Source organism: Hyla sarda, chromosome 7, assembly GCF_029499605.1.
Source record: "Hyla sarda isolate aHylSar1 chromosome 7, aHylSar1.hap1, whole genome shotgun sequence".
Taxonomy (NCBI): Eukaryota; Metazoa; Chordata; class Amphibia; order Anura; family Hylidae; genus Hyla; species Hyla sarda.
The window spans coordinates 8,782,558-8,796,868 of NC_079195.1; the positions used below are offsets into that span (position 1 = coordinate 8,782,558).

The 14,311-nt window shown below is 40.9% G+C and overlaps 1 protein-coding gene across 1 annotated transcript in view; it reads right to left on the reverse strand.

Annotated features, from left to right (window-relative positions):
• Nucleotides 1-1,905, reverse strand: part of SLC18A2 (solute carrier family 18 member A2) — a 125,886-nt gene extending 123,981 nt beyond the window's left edge. Inside the window, exon 1 of the mRNA XM_056529777.1 lies at nucleotides 1,768-1,905. The gene's annotated coding sequence lies outside the window, so the exon portion shown is untranslated. The remainder of the gene's footprint in view (nucleotides 1-1,767) is intronic.
• Nucleotides 1,906-14,311: the final 12,406 nt, after the last annotated feature.

A 14,311-nucleotide genomic window follows, 5' to 3' on the forward strand; every position in this document is an offset into this window, starting at 1 on the left:
AGTATATGTTCTCTCCTGTTTGTACCCAGTGCCCGGTATATGTTCTCTCCTGTATGTGCCCAGTATATGTTCTCTCCTGTTTGTACCCAGTGCCCGGTATATGTTCTCTCCTGTATGTGCCCAGTGCCCGGTATATGTTCTCTCCTGTATGTGCCCGGTATATGTTCTCTCCTGTATGTGCCCAGTGCCCAGTATATGTTCTCTCCTGTTTGTACCCAGTGCCCGGTATATGTTCTCTCCTGTATGTGCCCAGTGCCCAGTATATGTTCTCTCCTGTATGTGCCCGGTATATGTTCTCTCCTGTATGTGCCCGGTATATGTTCTCTCCTGTATGTGCCCGGTATATGTTCTCTCCTGTATGTGCCCAGTGCCCAGTATATGTTCTCTCCTGTTTGTACCCAGTGCCCGGTATATGTTCTCTCCTGTATGTGCCCAGTGCCCAGTATATGTTCTCTCCTGTATGTGCCCAGTGCCCAGTATATGTTCTCTCCTGTATGTGCCCGGTATATGTTCTCTCCTGTATGTGCCCAGTGCCCGGTATATGTTCTCTCCTGTATGTGCCCAGTGCCTGGTATATGTTCTCTCCTGTTTGTACACAGTGCCCGGTATATGTTCTCTCCTGTATGTGCCCAGTGCCCAGTATATGTTCTCTCTTGTATGTGCCCAGTGCCCGATATATGTTCTCTCCTGTATGTGCCCAGTATATGTTCTCTCCTGTATGTGCCCAGTGCCCAGTATATGTTCTCTCCTGTATGTGCCCGGTATATGTTCTCTCCTGTATGTGCCCGGTATATGTTCTCTCCTGTATGTGCCCGGTATATGTTTTCTCCTGTATGTGCCCAGTGCCCGATATATGTTCTCTCCTGTATGTGCCCAGTGCCCGGTATATGTTCTCTCCTGTATGTGCCCAGTGCCCGGTATATGTTCTCTCCTGTATGTGCCCAGTGCCCGGTATATGTTCTCTCCTGTTTGTACCCAGTGCCCGGTATATGTTCTCTCCTGTATGTGCCCAGTGCCCGGTATATGTTCTCTCCTGTTTGTACCCAGTGCCCAGTATATGTTCTCTCCTGTATGTGCCCAGTGCCCAGTATATGTTCTCTCCTGTATGTGCCCAGTGCCCGGTATATGTCCCCTCCGGTATGTACCCAGTGCCCGGTATATGTTCTCTCCTGTATGTACCCAGTGCCCGGTATATGTTCTCTCCTGTATGTACCCAGTGCCCGGTATATGTCCTCTCCTGTATGTGCCCAGTGCCCGGTATATGTTCTCTCCTGTATGTGCCCAGTGCCCGGTATATGTTCTCTCCTGTATGTGCCCAGTGCCCAGTATATGTCCCCTCCTGTATGTGCCCAGTGCCCGGTATATATTCTCTCCTGTATGTGCCCGGTATATATTCTCTCCTGTATGTGCCCGGTATATATTCTCTCCTGTATGTGCCCAGTGCCCGGTACATGTTCTCTCCTGTATGTGCCCGGTATATATCCCCCCTGTCCCACCCGGTATATGTCCCCCCGTCCTCCCAGTATATATCCCCCTTGTCCCCCGGTATATATCCCCCCTGTCCCACCCGGTATATATCCCCCCGTCCCTCCCGTATAAGTCCCCCCCGGTATCCGGGGAGCAGTATTGAGGTTAGTATATATATTAGTGTATATATTAGTGTATATAGGGCACCAGGCGCCGCTGCTGTAGATGTGCCGGAGATGCTGGGGGCTCCGCTCGGATGTGGGGCAGCAGCTCCGGGTCCCTCCTGTGGGGGGCGCTCACCTGGGCTCCTGAGTCCTGTCCGGCTGAGGCTGCGGATGAGAGGTGATTGCTGCTCTGAGGCTGAGAGCTGCGAGACCCGGAGAGGGGGCTGCACTGAGACCCTCCTGACGTCACACACTTCAGGCACTTAACCCCTCCACCGCCGGAACCCTCCTAACCTGCCGTGTATCTCATCCCGAACTGTGTGAGTATCTAATCTAGGTATCCTACTGTCCGCTAAATCCTTCTATGTTTCAGACTTTTGATCTAATTCCATCAAGTATGCAGAGCCATGTATCTAATCACATCGGGTGTGATATTCTGCTGTATCTAATCATATCGGGTTTGGGGTGTGATATTGTGATGTATCTAATCACATCGGGTGGGATATTCTTCTGTATCTAATCACATCAGGTTTGGGGTGTGATATTGTGATGTATCTAATCATATCAGGTGTTGGGTGTGATATTCTGCTGTATCTAATCATATCAGGTGTTGGGTGTGATATTCTGCTGTATCTAATCACATCGGGTGTGATAGTCTGCTGTATCTAATCATGTCGGGTGTGATATTCTGCTGTATCTAATCACATCAGGTGTTGGGTGTGATATTGTGATGTATCTAATCATATCAGGTGTTGGGGTGTGATATTCTGCTGTATCTAATCATATCAGGTGTTGGGTGTGATAGTCTGCTGTATCTAATCATGTCCGGTGTGATATTCTGCTGTATCTAATCACATCAGGTGTTGGGTGTGATATTGTGATGTATCTAATCATATCAGGTGTTGGGGTGTGATATTCTGCTGTATCTAATCATATCAGGTGTTGGGTGTGATAGTCTGTTGTATCTAATCATATCGGGTGTGATATTCTGCTGTATCTAATCATATCAGGTGTTGGGTGTGATATTCTGCTGTATCTAATCATATCAGGTGTTGGGGTGTGATATTCTGCTGTATCTAATCATATCAGGTGTTGGGTGTGATAGTCTGCTGTATCTAATCATATCGGGTGTGATATTCTGCTGTATCTAATCATATCAGGTGTCGGGTGTGATATTCTGCTGTATCTAATCATATCAGGTGTTGGATGTGATATTGTGATGTATCTAATCCTGTGTTGTGCGATACAGTCTGCTGAGCTGTGTATCGCACTGTGAGTGATGTTACAGGAGTGTCGGTGAGTGTTCGCTTCTTTGTGTCAGTAAAGTGTAGACAGTCGGCCCCCGCTCCACACACTGAGATGATGGGAGTGATATATAGAGACAAGTGATGGATGATACAATGTATGGGGGAGGGGGCTCCACGTTACTGTACACACTGTCCATTGGGGTCCGGGCAGGTAACCCTGTTGATTTGACACATGTCCCCTCCTCCATGACACCTGTCTCCTCCTCCATGACACCTGTCTCCTCCTCCATGACACCTGTCCCCTCCTCCATAACACCTGTCTCCTCCTCCATGACACCTGTCTCCTCCTCCATAACACCTGTCCCCTCCTCCATGACACCTGTCTCCTCCTCCATAACACCTGTCCCCTCCTCCATGACACCTGTCTCCTCCTCCATAACACCTGTCTCCTCCTCCATAACACCTGTCTCCTCCTCCATGACACCTGTCTCCTCCTCCATGACACCTGTCTCCTCCTCCATAACACCTGTCCCCTCCTCCATGACACCTGTCTTCTCCTCCATGACACCTGTCCCCTCCTCCATGACACCTGTCTCCTCCTCCATGACACCTGTCTCCTCCTCCATGACACCTGTCTCCTCCTCCATAACACCTGTCTCCTCCTCCATAACACCTGTCTCCTCCTCCATAGCACCTGTCTCCTCCTCCATAACACCTGTCCCCTCCTCCATAACACCTGTCTCCTCCTCCATAACACCTGTCTCCTCCTCCATAACACCTGTCTCCTCCTCCATAACACCTGTCTCCTCCTCCATGACACCTGTCTCCTCCTCCATGACACCTGTCTCCTTCTACATAACTCCTGTCTCCTCCTCCATGACACCTGTCTCCTCCTCCATTATACCTGTCTCCTCCTCCATGACACCTGTATCCACCTCCATGATACCTGTCTCCTCCTCCATAACACCTGTCTCCTCCTCCATGACACCTGTCTCCTCCTCCATAACACCTGTCCCCTCCTCCATAACACCTGTCTCCTCCTCCATAACACCTGTCTCCTCCTCCATGACACCTGTCTCCTCCTCCATAACACCTGTCTACTCCTCCATGACACCTGTCTCCTCCTCCATAACACCTGTCCCTTCCTCCATGACACCTGTCTCCTCCTCCATAACACCTGTCTCCTCCTCCATAACACCTGTCTCCTCCTCCATGTCACCTGTCTCCTTCTCCATAACTCCTGTCTCCTCCTCCATGAAACCTGTCTCCTCCTCCATGAAACCTGTCTCCTCCTCCATGACACCTGTCTCCTCCTTCATAACACCTGTCTCCTCCTCCATGACACCTGTCTCCTCCATGACACCTGTCTCCTCCTCCATAACACCTGTCTACTCCTCAATGACACCTGTCTCCTACTCCATAACACCTGTCCCCTCCTCCATGACACCTGTCTCCTCCTCCATAACACCTGTCTCCTCCTCCATAACACCTGTCTCCTCCTCCATAACACCTGTCCCCTCCTCCATGACACCTGTCCCCTCCTCCATGACACCTGTCCCCTCCTCCATGACACATGTCTCCTCCTCCATAACACCTGTCTCCTCCTCCATAACACCTGTCTCCTCCTCCATAACACCTGTCTCCTCCTCCATGACACCTGTCTCCTTCTCCATAACTCCTGTCTCCTCTTCCATGAAACCTGTCTCCTCCTCCATGACACCTGTCTCCTCCTCCATGACACCTGTCTCCTCCTCCTCCATGACACCTGTCTCCTCCTCCATGACACCTGTCCTCTTCTCCATGACACCTGTCCCTTACTCCATGACACCTGTCTCCTCCTCCATAACATCTGTCCCCTATTCCATGACACCTGTCCCCTCCTCCATAACACCTGTCCCCTCCTCCATAATACCTGTCTCCTCCTCCATAACACCTGTCTCCTCCTCCATAACACCTGTCCCCTACTACATAACACCTGTCTCCTCCTCCATGACACCTTTCCCTTCCTTATCCCTGTATCCAAGAATCTGTAGAGAGGTAAGCAAATAGTTAATGAGATATAGTGGAGGATCTTTTCAGTCTGACTGACAGACACCCCAATGTGGGTCACACTTTTTTGGGGTCACACGCACTCCATTTGGCCTAGTGGGTCATCCTCACTGCACCTTCATCACTTCTGGGGGGGAGATGTCACTCTTTCCCTCGGGGCACCTTTATCACTTCTAGGGGTCCCTCCCTCCCTGGGGTGGGGTTTGTGGCCACCGTGTGATCAGGGTCAGGATCTATTCTCAGCTTCCCCTCAGTCCTCACCAGTAATTAACTCTACCACGTCATTAGGAAATGTTCCAGAAACACAGCTGCTGCCATTAACCCTGACTGCTCCAGACGTCTGCCCCCTAAGGGTTAAATGATGAAGCGAACAATTCTGGGGAGTCCCCAATGTAAATGTCAGACTGAAAGCGACTGCAGCACAGAGTATGTCAGGAGAGGAGGTCATAGACTGAGAGTTACATAGCAGTAAGGGCTGATCCTGGGCAAGGTCTCCCAGCAGCACAGAGGATTTCAGGAGCAGCGTGTGATTGTCTGAGGGTCACATGTCCTATTTACACCCCAATGTGGGTCACATGCACTCTATTTGGCCTAGTGGGTCATCCTCACTGCACCTTCATGACACCTGTCTCCTCCTCCATGACACCTCTTACCTCCTCCATGACACCTGTCCCCTACTCATAACTCCTGTCCCCTTCTCCATTACACCTGTCATCTCCTCCATGACACCTGTCCCCTCCTTCATGACACCTGTCTCCTCCTCCATGACACCTGTCTCCTCCTCCATGACACCTGTCCCCTCCTCCAAAACATCTTTCCTCCTCCATAACACCTGTCCTCTCCTCCATAACACCTGTCCCCTCCTCCATAACATCTTTCCTCCTCCATAACACCTGTCCCCTCCTCCATAACACCTGTCTCGTCCTCCATAACACCTGTCCCCTCCTCCATAACACCGGTCTCCTCCTCTATGACACCTGTCCCCTCCTCCATTACGCCTGTCCCCTCCTCCATGACACCTGTCTTCTCCTCCATAACACCTGTCCCCTCCACCATATCACCTCTCCCCTCCTCCGTAACACCTGTCTCCTCCTCCATGACACCTCTCCCCTCCTCCATGACACCTGTCCCCTCCTCCATAACACCTGTCCCCTCCACCATATCACCTCTCCCCTCCTCCATAACACCTGTCTTCTCCTCTATGACACCTGTCCCCTCCTCCATTACGCCTGTCCCCTCCTCCATGACACCTGTCCCCTCCTCCATAACACCGGTCTCCTCCTCTATGACGCCTGTCCCCTCCTCCATGACACCTGTCCCCTCCTCCATAACACCTGTCTCCTCCTCCATAACACCTGTCCCTCCTCCATAACACCTGTCCCCTCCACCATAACACCTCTCTCCTCCTCCATAACACCTGTCTCCTCCTCCATGACACCTCTCCCCTCCTCCATGACACCTGTCCCCTCCTCCATAACACCTGTCTCCTCCTCCATAACACCTGTCTCCTCCTCAATAACACCTGTCCCCTCCTCCATAACACCTGTCTCCTCCTCCATAACACCTGTCTCCTCCTCCATAACACCTGTCCCCTCCTCCATAACACCTGTCTCCTCCTCCAGAACACCTGTCTCCTCCTCCATGACACCTTTCCCCTCCTTATCCCTGTATCCAAGAATCTGTAGAGAGGTAAGCGAATAGTTAATGAGATATAGTGGAGGATCATTTCAGTCTGACTGACAGACACCCTAATGTGGGTCACACTCTGTTGGAGTCACACGCACTCCATTTGGCCAAGTGGGTAATCCTCACTTCTGGGGGGGGGGGGTCACTTTTTCCCTTGGGGCACCTTTATCAATTCTAGGGGTTATTCTCTCCCTGGGGGGCACCTTTATCACTTCTAGGGGTCATTCTCACCCTGGGGGGCACCTTTACCACTTTTTGGGGGGGCACCTTTACCACTTTTGGGGGATCCCTCCCACCCCGTGTGATCAGGGTCAGGATCTATTCTCAGCTTTCCCTCCGTCCTCACCAGTAATTAACTCTTCCACGTCATTAGGAAATGTTCCAGAAAAACAGCTGATGCCATTAACCCTGACAGCTCCAGACGTCCGCCACCTAACATCACCGCAGGCAGTAGAGGGTTAAATGATGAAGCGAACAATTCTGGGGAGTCCCCAATGTACATGTCAGACTGAAAGCGACTGCAGCACAGAGTATGTCAGGAGAGGAGGTCATAGACTGAGAGTTACATAGCAGTAAGGGCTGATCCTGGGCAAGGTCTCCCAGCAGCACAGAGGATTTCAGGAGCAGCGTGTGATTGTCTGAGGGTCACATGTCCTATTTACACAGGATTCTCCTGGAGGGACAATGGAGCTTTTCAGCGGCTGGAACATCTCAGGATTCACTTTGTTAATAGGAGCGACTAGTGACAAGTTGAAATTATCTGTAATAAAACCCCGGACGCTGCACGTAAACCCCGTCACAACCTCCACACCGCCATGACGGCCTGCACGTAGAAGTGACACCCCACCTTATATAATTCACAGGTGATTATCTTATATAATGTAAAGGTGATTACACTATATAATGTACAGGTGATTACCCTATATAATGTCAGGTGATTACTCAATAAAATGTACAGGTGATTACACTATATAATGTACAGGTGATTACACTATATAATGTACAGGTGATTACTCTAAATAATGTACAGGTGATTACCCTATATAATGTACAGGTGATTACCCTATATAATGTGCAGGTGATTACCCTATATAATGTACAGGTGATTACACTATATAATGTACAGGTGATTACTCTATATAATGTACAGGTGATTACAATATATAATGTCAGGTAATTACTCAATAAAATGTACAGGTGATTACACTATATAATGTACAGGTGATTATCTTATATAATGTACAGGTGATTACCCTATATAATGTACAGGTGATTACTCTATATAATGTACAGGTGATTACCCTATATAATGTACAGGTGATTACCCTATATAATGTACAGGTGATTACCCTATATAATGTACAGGTGAATACACTATATAATGTACAGGTGATTATCTTATATAATGTAAAGGTGATTACCCTATATAATGTACAGGTGATTACTCTATATAATGTACAGGTGATTACCCTATATAATGTACAGGTGATTACCCTATATAATGTACAGGTGATTACTCTATATAATGTACAGGTGATTACCCTATATAATGTACAGGTGATTACCCTATATAATGTACAGGTGATTACCCTATATAATGTACAGGTGATTACACTATATAATGTACAGGTGATTATCTTATATAATGTAAAGGTGATTACCCTATATAATGTACAGGTGATTACTCTATATAATGTACAGGTGATTACCCTATATAATGTACAGGTGATTACTCTATATAATGTACAGGTGATTACACTATATAATGTACAGGTGATTACACTATATAACGTACAGGTGATTACTCTATATAATGTACAGGTGATTACACTATATAATGTACAGGTGATTACACTATATAATGTATAGGTGATTACACTATATAATGTACAGGTGATTACTCTATATAATGTACAGGTGATTACACTATATAATGTACAGGTGATTACTCTATATAATGTACAGGTGATTACACTATATAATGTAGAGGTGATTACTCTATATAATGTACAAGTGATTACACTATATAATGTACAGGTGATTACACTATATAATGTACAGGTGATTACACTATATAATGTACAGGTGATTACACTATATAATGTACAGGTGATTACACTATATAATGTACAGGTGATTACTCTATATAATGTACAGGTGATTACACTATATAATGTACAGGTGATTACTCTATAAAATGTACAGGTGATTACAATATATAATGTCAGGTGATTACTCAATAAAATGTACAGGTGATTACAATATATAATGTACAGGTGATTACACTATATAATGTACAGGTTATTACACTATATAATGTACAGGTGATTACTCTATATAATGTACAGGTGATTACTCTATATAATGTACAGGTGATTACTCTATATAATGAACAGGTGATTACACTATATAATGTACAGGTGATTACACTGTATAATGTACAGGTGATTACACTATATAATGTACAGGTGATTACCCTATATAATGTAAAGGTGATTACACTATATAATGTACAGATGATTACACTATATAATGTACAGGTTATTACTCTATATAATGTACAAGTGATTACACTATATAATGTACATGTTATTACCATATATAATGTACAGGTGATTACACTATATAATGTACAGGTGATTACACTATACAATGTACAGGTGATTACTCTATAAAATGTACAGGTGATTACACTATATAATGTACAGGTGATTACACTATATATTGTACAGGTGATTACACTATATAATGTACAGGTGATTACACTATATAATGTCAGGTGATTACTCAATAAAATGTACAGGTGATTACAATATATAATGTACAGGTGATTACACTATATAATGTACAGGTTATTACACTATATAATGTACAGGTGATTACTCTATATAATGTACAGGTGATTACTCTATATAATGTACAGGTGATTACTCTATATAATGAACAGGTGATTACACTATATAATGTACAGGTGATTACACTGTATAATGTACAGGTGATTACACTATATAATGTACAGGTGATTACCCTATATAATTTAAAGGTGATTACACTATATAATGTACAGATGATTACACTATATAATGTACAGGTTATTACTCTATATAATGTACAAGTGATTACACTATATGATGTACATGTTATTACCATATATAATGTACAGGTGATTACACTATATAATGTACAGGTGATTACACTATATAATGTACAGGTGATTACACTATACAATGTACAGGTGATTACTCTATAATGTACATGTGATTACACTATATAATGTACAGGTTATTACTCTATATAATGTACAGGTGATTACACTATATAATGTACAGGTTATTACGCTATATAATGTAGAGGTGATTACTCTATATAATGTACAGATGATTACACTATATAATGTACAGGTGATTACTCTATATAATGTACAGGTGATTACACTATATAATGTACAGGGTATTATTCTATATAATGTATAGGTGATTACACTATATAATGTACATGTGATTACTCTATGTAATGTACAGGTGATTACCCTATATAATGTAAAGGTGATGACACTATATAATGTACAGGTCATTACCCTATATAATCTACAGGTGATTACACTATATAATGTACAGGTGATTACAATATATAATCTACAGGTGATTACCCTATATAATCTACAGGTGATTACTCTATATAATGTACAGGTGATTACACTATATAATGTACAGGTGATTACACTATATAATCTACAGGTGATTACACTATATAATCTACAGGTGATTACCCTATATAATCTACAGGTGATTACACTATATAATGTACAGGTGATTACACTATGTAATGTATAGGTGATTGCTCTATATAATGTACAGGTGATTACACTATATAATGTACAGGTGATTACCCCATATAATGTACAGGTGATTACCCCATATAATGTACAGGTGATTACACTATATAATGTACAGGTGATTACACTATATAATGTACAGGTGATTACACTATATAATGTACAGGTGATTACTCTATATAATGTACAGGTGATTACACTATATAATGTACAGGGTATTATTCTATATAATGTATAGGTGATTACACTATATATTGTACATGTGATTACTCTATGTAATGTACAGGTGATTACCCTATATAATGTACAGGTGACGACACTATATAATGTACAGGCCATTACCCTATAAAATGTACAGGTGATTACCCTATATAATGTACAGGTGATGACACTATATAATGTACAGGCCATTACCCTATATAATGTACAGGTGATTACACTATGTAATGTATAGGTGATTGCTCTATATGATGTACAGGTGATTACACTATATAATGTACAGGTGATTGCTCTATATAATGTACAGGTGATTACCCTATATAATGTACAAGTGATTACTCTATATAATGTACAGGTGATTACACTATATAATGTACAGGTGATTGCCCTATATAATGTACAGGTCATTACCCTATATAATGTACAGGTGATTACCCTATATAATGTACAGGTGATTACTCTATGTAATGTACAGGTGATTACCCTATATAATGTACAGGTGATTACAGTATATAATGCACAGGTGATTACCCTATATAATGTACAGGTGATTACACTGTATAATGTACAGGTGATTACCCTATATAATGTACAGGTGATTACACTATATAATCTACAGGTGATTACCCTATATAATGTACAGGTGATTACTCTATATAATGTACAGGTGATTACTCTATATAATGTACAGGTGATTACACTTTATAATGTACAGGTAATTACTCTATTACTCTATATAATATACAGGTGATTACTCTATATGACGTATAGGTGATTACACTATATAATGTACAGGTTATTACTCTATATAATGTACAGGTGATTACACTATATAATGTACAGGTTATTACGCTATATAATGTAGAGGTGATTACTCTATATAATGTACAGGTGATTACACTATATAATGTACATGTGATTACTCTATGTAATGTACAGGTGATTACCCTATATAATGTACAAGTGATGACACTATATAATGTACAGGTCATTACCCTATAAAATATACAGATGATTACACTATATAATGTACAGGTGATTACACTATGAAATGTATAGGTGATTGCTCTATATAATGTACAGGTGATTACACTATATAATGTACAGGGTATTATTCTATATCATGTATAGGTGATTACACTATATAATGTACATGTGATTACTCTATATAATGTTCAGGTGATTATCTTATATAATGTACCGGTGATTACCCTATATAATGTACAGGTGATTACCCTATAAAATGTACATGTGATTACCCTATATAATGTACAGGTGATTACCCTATATAATGTACAGGTGATTACACTATATAATGTACAGGTGATTACCCTATATAATTTACAGGTGATTACACTATATAATCTACAGGTCATTACCCTATATAATATACAGGTGATTACCCTATATAATGTACAGGTGATTACAGTATATAATGTACAGGTGATTACCCTATATAATGTACAGGTGATTACACTATATAATGTACAGGTGATTACCCTATATAATATACAGGTGATTACACTATATAATGTACAGGTGATTACACTACATAATGTACAGGTTATTACACAATATAATGTACAGGTGATTACTCTATATAATGTACAGGTGATTACACTATATAATGTACAGGTAATTACACTGTATAATGTACAGGTGATTACACTATATAATGTATAGGTGATTACACTATATAATGTACAGGTGATTACACTATATAATGTACAGGGGATTACCCTATATAATGTACAGGTGATTACACAATATAATCTACAGGTGATTACCCTATATAATCTACAGGTGATTACACTATATAATCTACAGGTGATTACCCTATATAATCTACAGGTGATTACTCTATTACTCTATATAATATACAGGACATTACTCTATATGATGTACAGGTGATTACACTATATAATGTACAGGTGATTACACTATATATTGTACAGGTGATTACTCTATATAATGTACAGGTGATTACACTATATAATGTACAGGTTATTACTCTATATAATGTACAGATGATTACACTATATAATGTACATGTGATTACACTATATAATGTACAGGTTATTACGCTATATAATGTAGAGGTGATAACTCTATATAATGTACAGGTGATTACACTATATAATGTACAGGAGATTATTCTATATCATGTATAGGTGATTATACTATATAATGTACATGTGATTACTCTATGTAATGTACCGGTGATTACCCTGTATAATGTACATGTGATTACACTATATAATGTCAGGTGATTACACAATATAATGTACAGGTGATTACACTATATAATGTACAGGTGATTACACTATATAATGTACAGGTGATTACCCTATATAATGTACATGTGATTACACTATATAATGTACAGGTAATTACACTATATAATGTACAGGTCATTACCCTATAAAATGTACAGGTGATTACCCTATATAATGTACAGGTGATAACCCTATATAATGTACAGGTGATTACACTATATAATCTACAGGTGATTACCATATATAATGTACAGGTGATTACACTATATAATGTACAGGTGATTACCCTATATAATGTACAGGTGATTACACTATATAATCTACAGGTGATTACCCTATATAATCTACAGGTGATTACACTATATAATCTACAGGTCATTACCCTATATAATGTACAGGAAATCACACTATATAATGCACAGGTGATTACCCTATATAATGTACAGGTGATTGCTCTATGTAATGTACAGGTGATTACCCTATATAATGTACAGGTGATTGCTCTATGTAATGTACAGGTGATTACCCTATATAATGTACAGGTGATTACAGCATATAATGCACAGGTGATTACCCTATATAATGTACAGGCGATTACACTATATAATGTACAGGTGATTACCCTATATAATGTACAGGTGATTACACTATATAATCTACAGGTGATTACCCTATATAATGTACAGGTGATTACTCTATATAATGTACAGGTGATTACACTATATAATGTACAGGTGATTACACTATATAATGTACAGGTGATTACTCTATATAATGTACAGGTGATTACTCTATATAATGTACAGGTGATTACACTTTATAATGTACAGGTGATTACTCTATTACTCTATATAATATACAGGTGATTACTCTATATAATGTACAGGTGATTACACTATATATTGTACAAGTGATTATTCTATATAATGTACAGGTGATTACTCTATATAATGTACAGGTGATTACCCTATATAATGTACAGGTGATTACCCTATATAATGTACAGGTGATTACACTTTATAATGTACAGATGATTACTCAATATAATGTACAGATGATTACTCTATATAATGTAGAGGTGATAAATCTATATAATGTACAGGTGATTACATTATATAATGTACAGGTGATTACACTTTATAATGTACAGGTGATTACTCTATATAATGTACAGGTGATTACTCTATATAATGTACAGATGATTACCCTATATAATGTACAGGTGATTACTCTATATAATGTACAGGTGATTACTCTATATAATGTACAGGTGATTACTCTATATAATGAACAGGTGATTACACTATATGATGTACAGGTGATTACACTATATTATGTACAGGTGATTACAGTATATAATGTACAGGT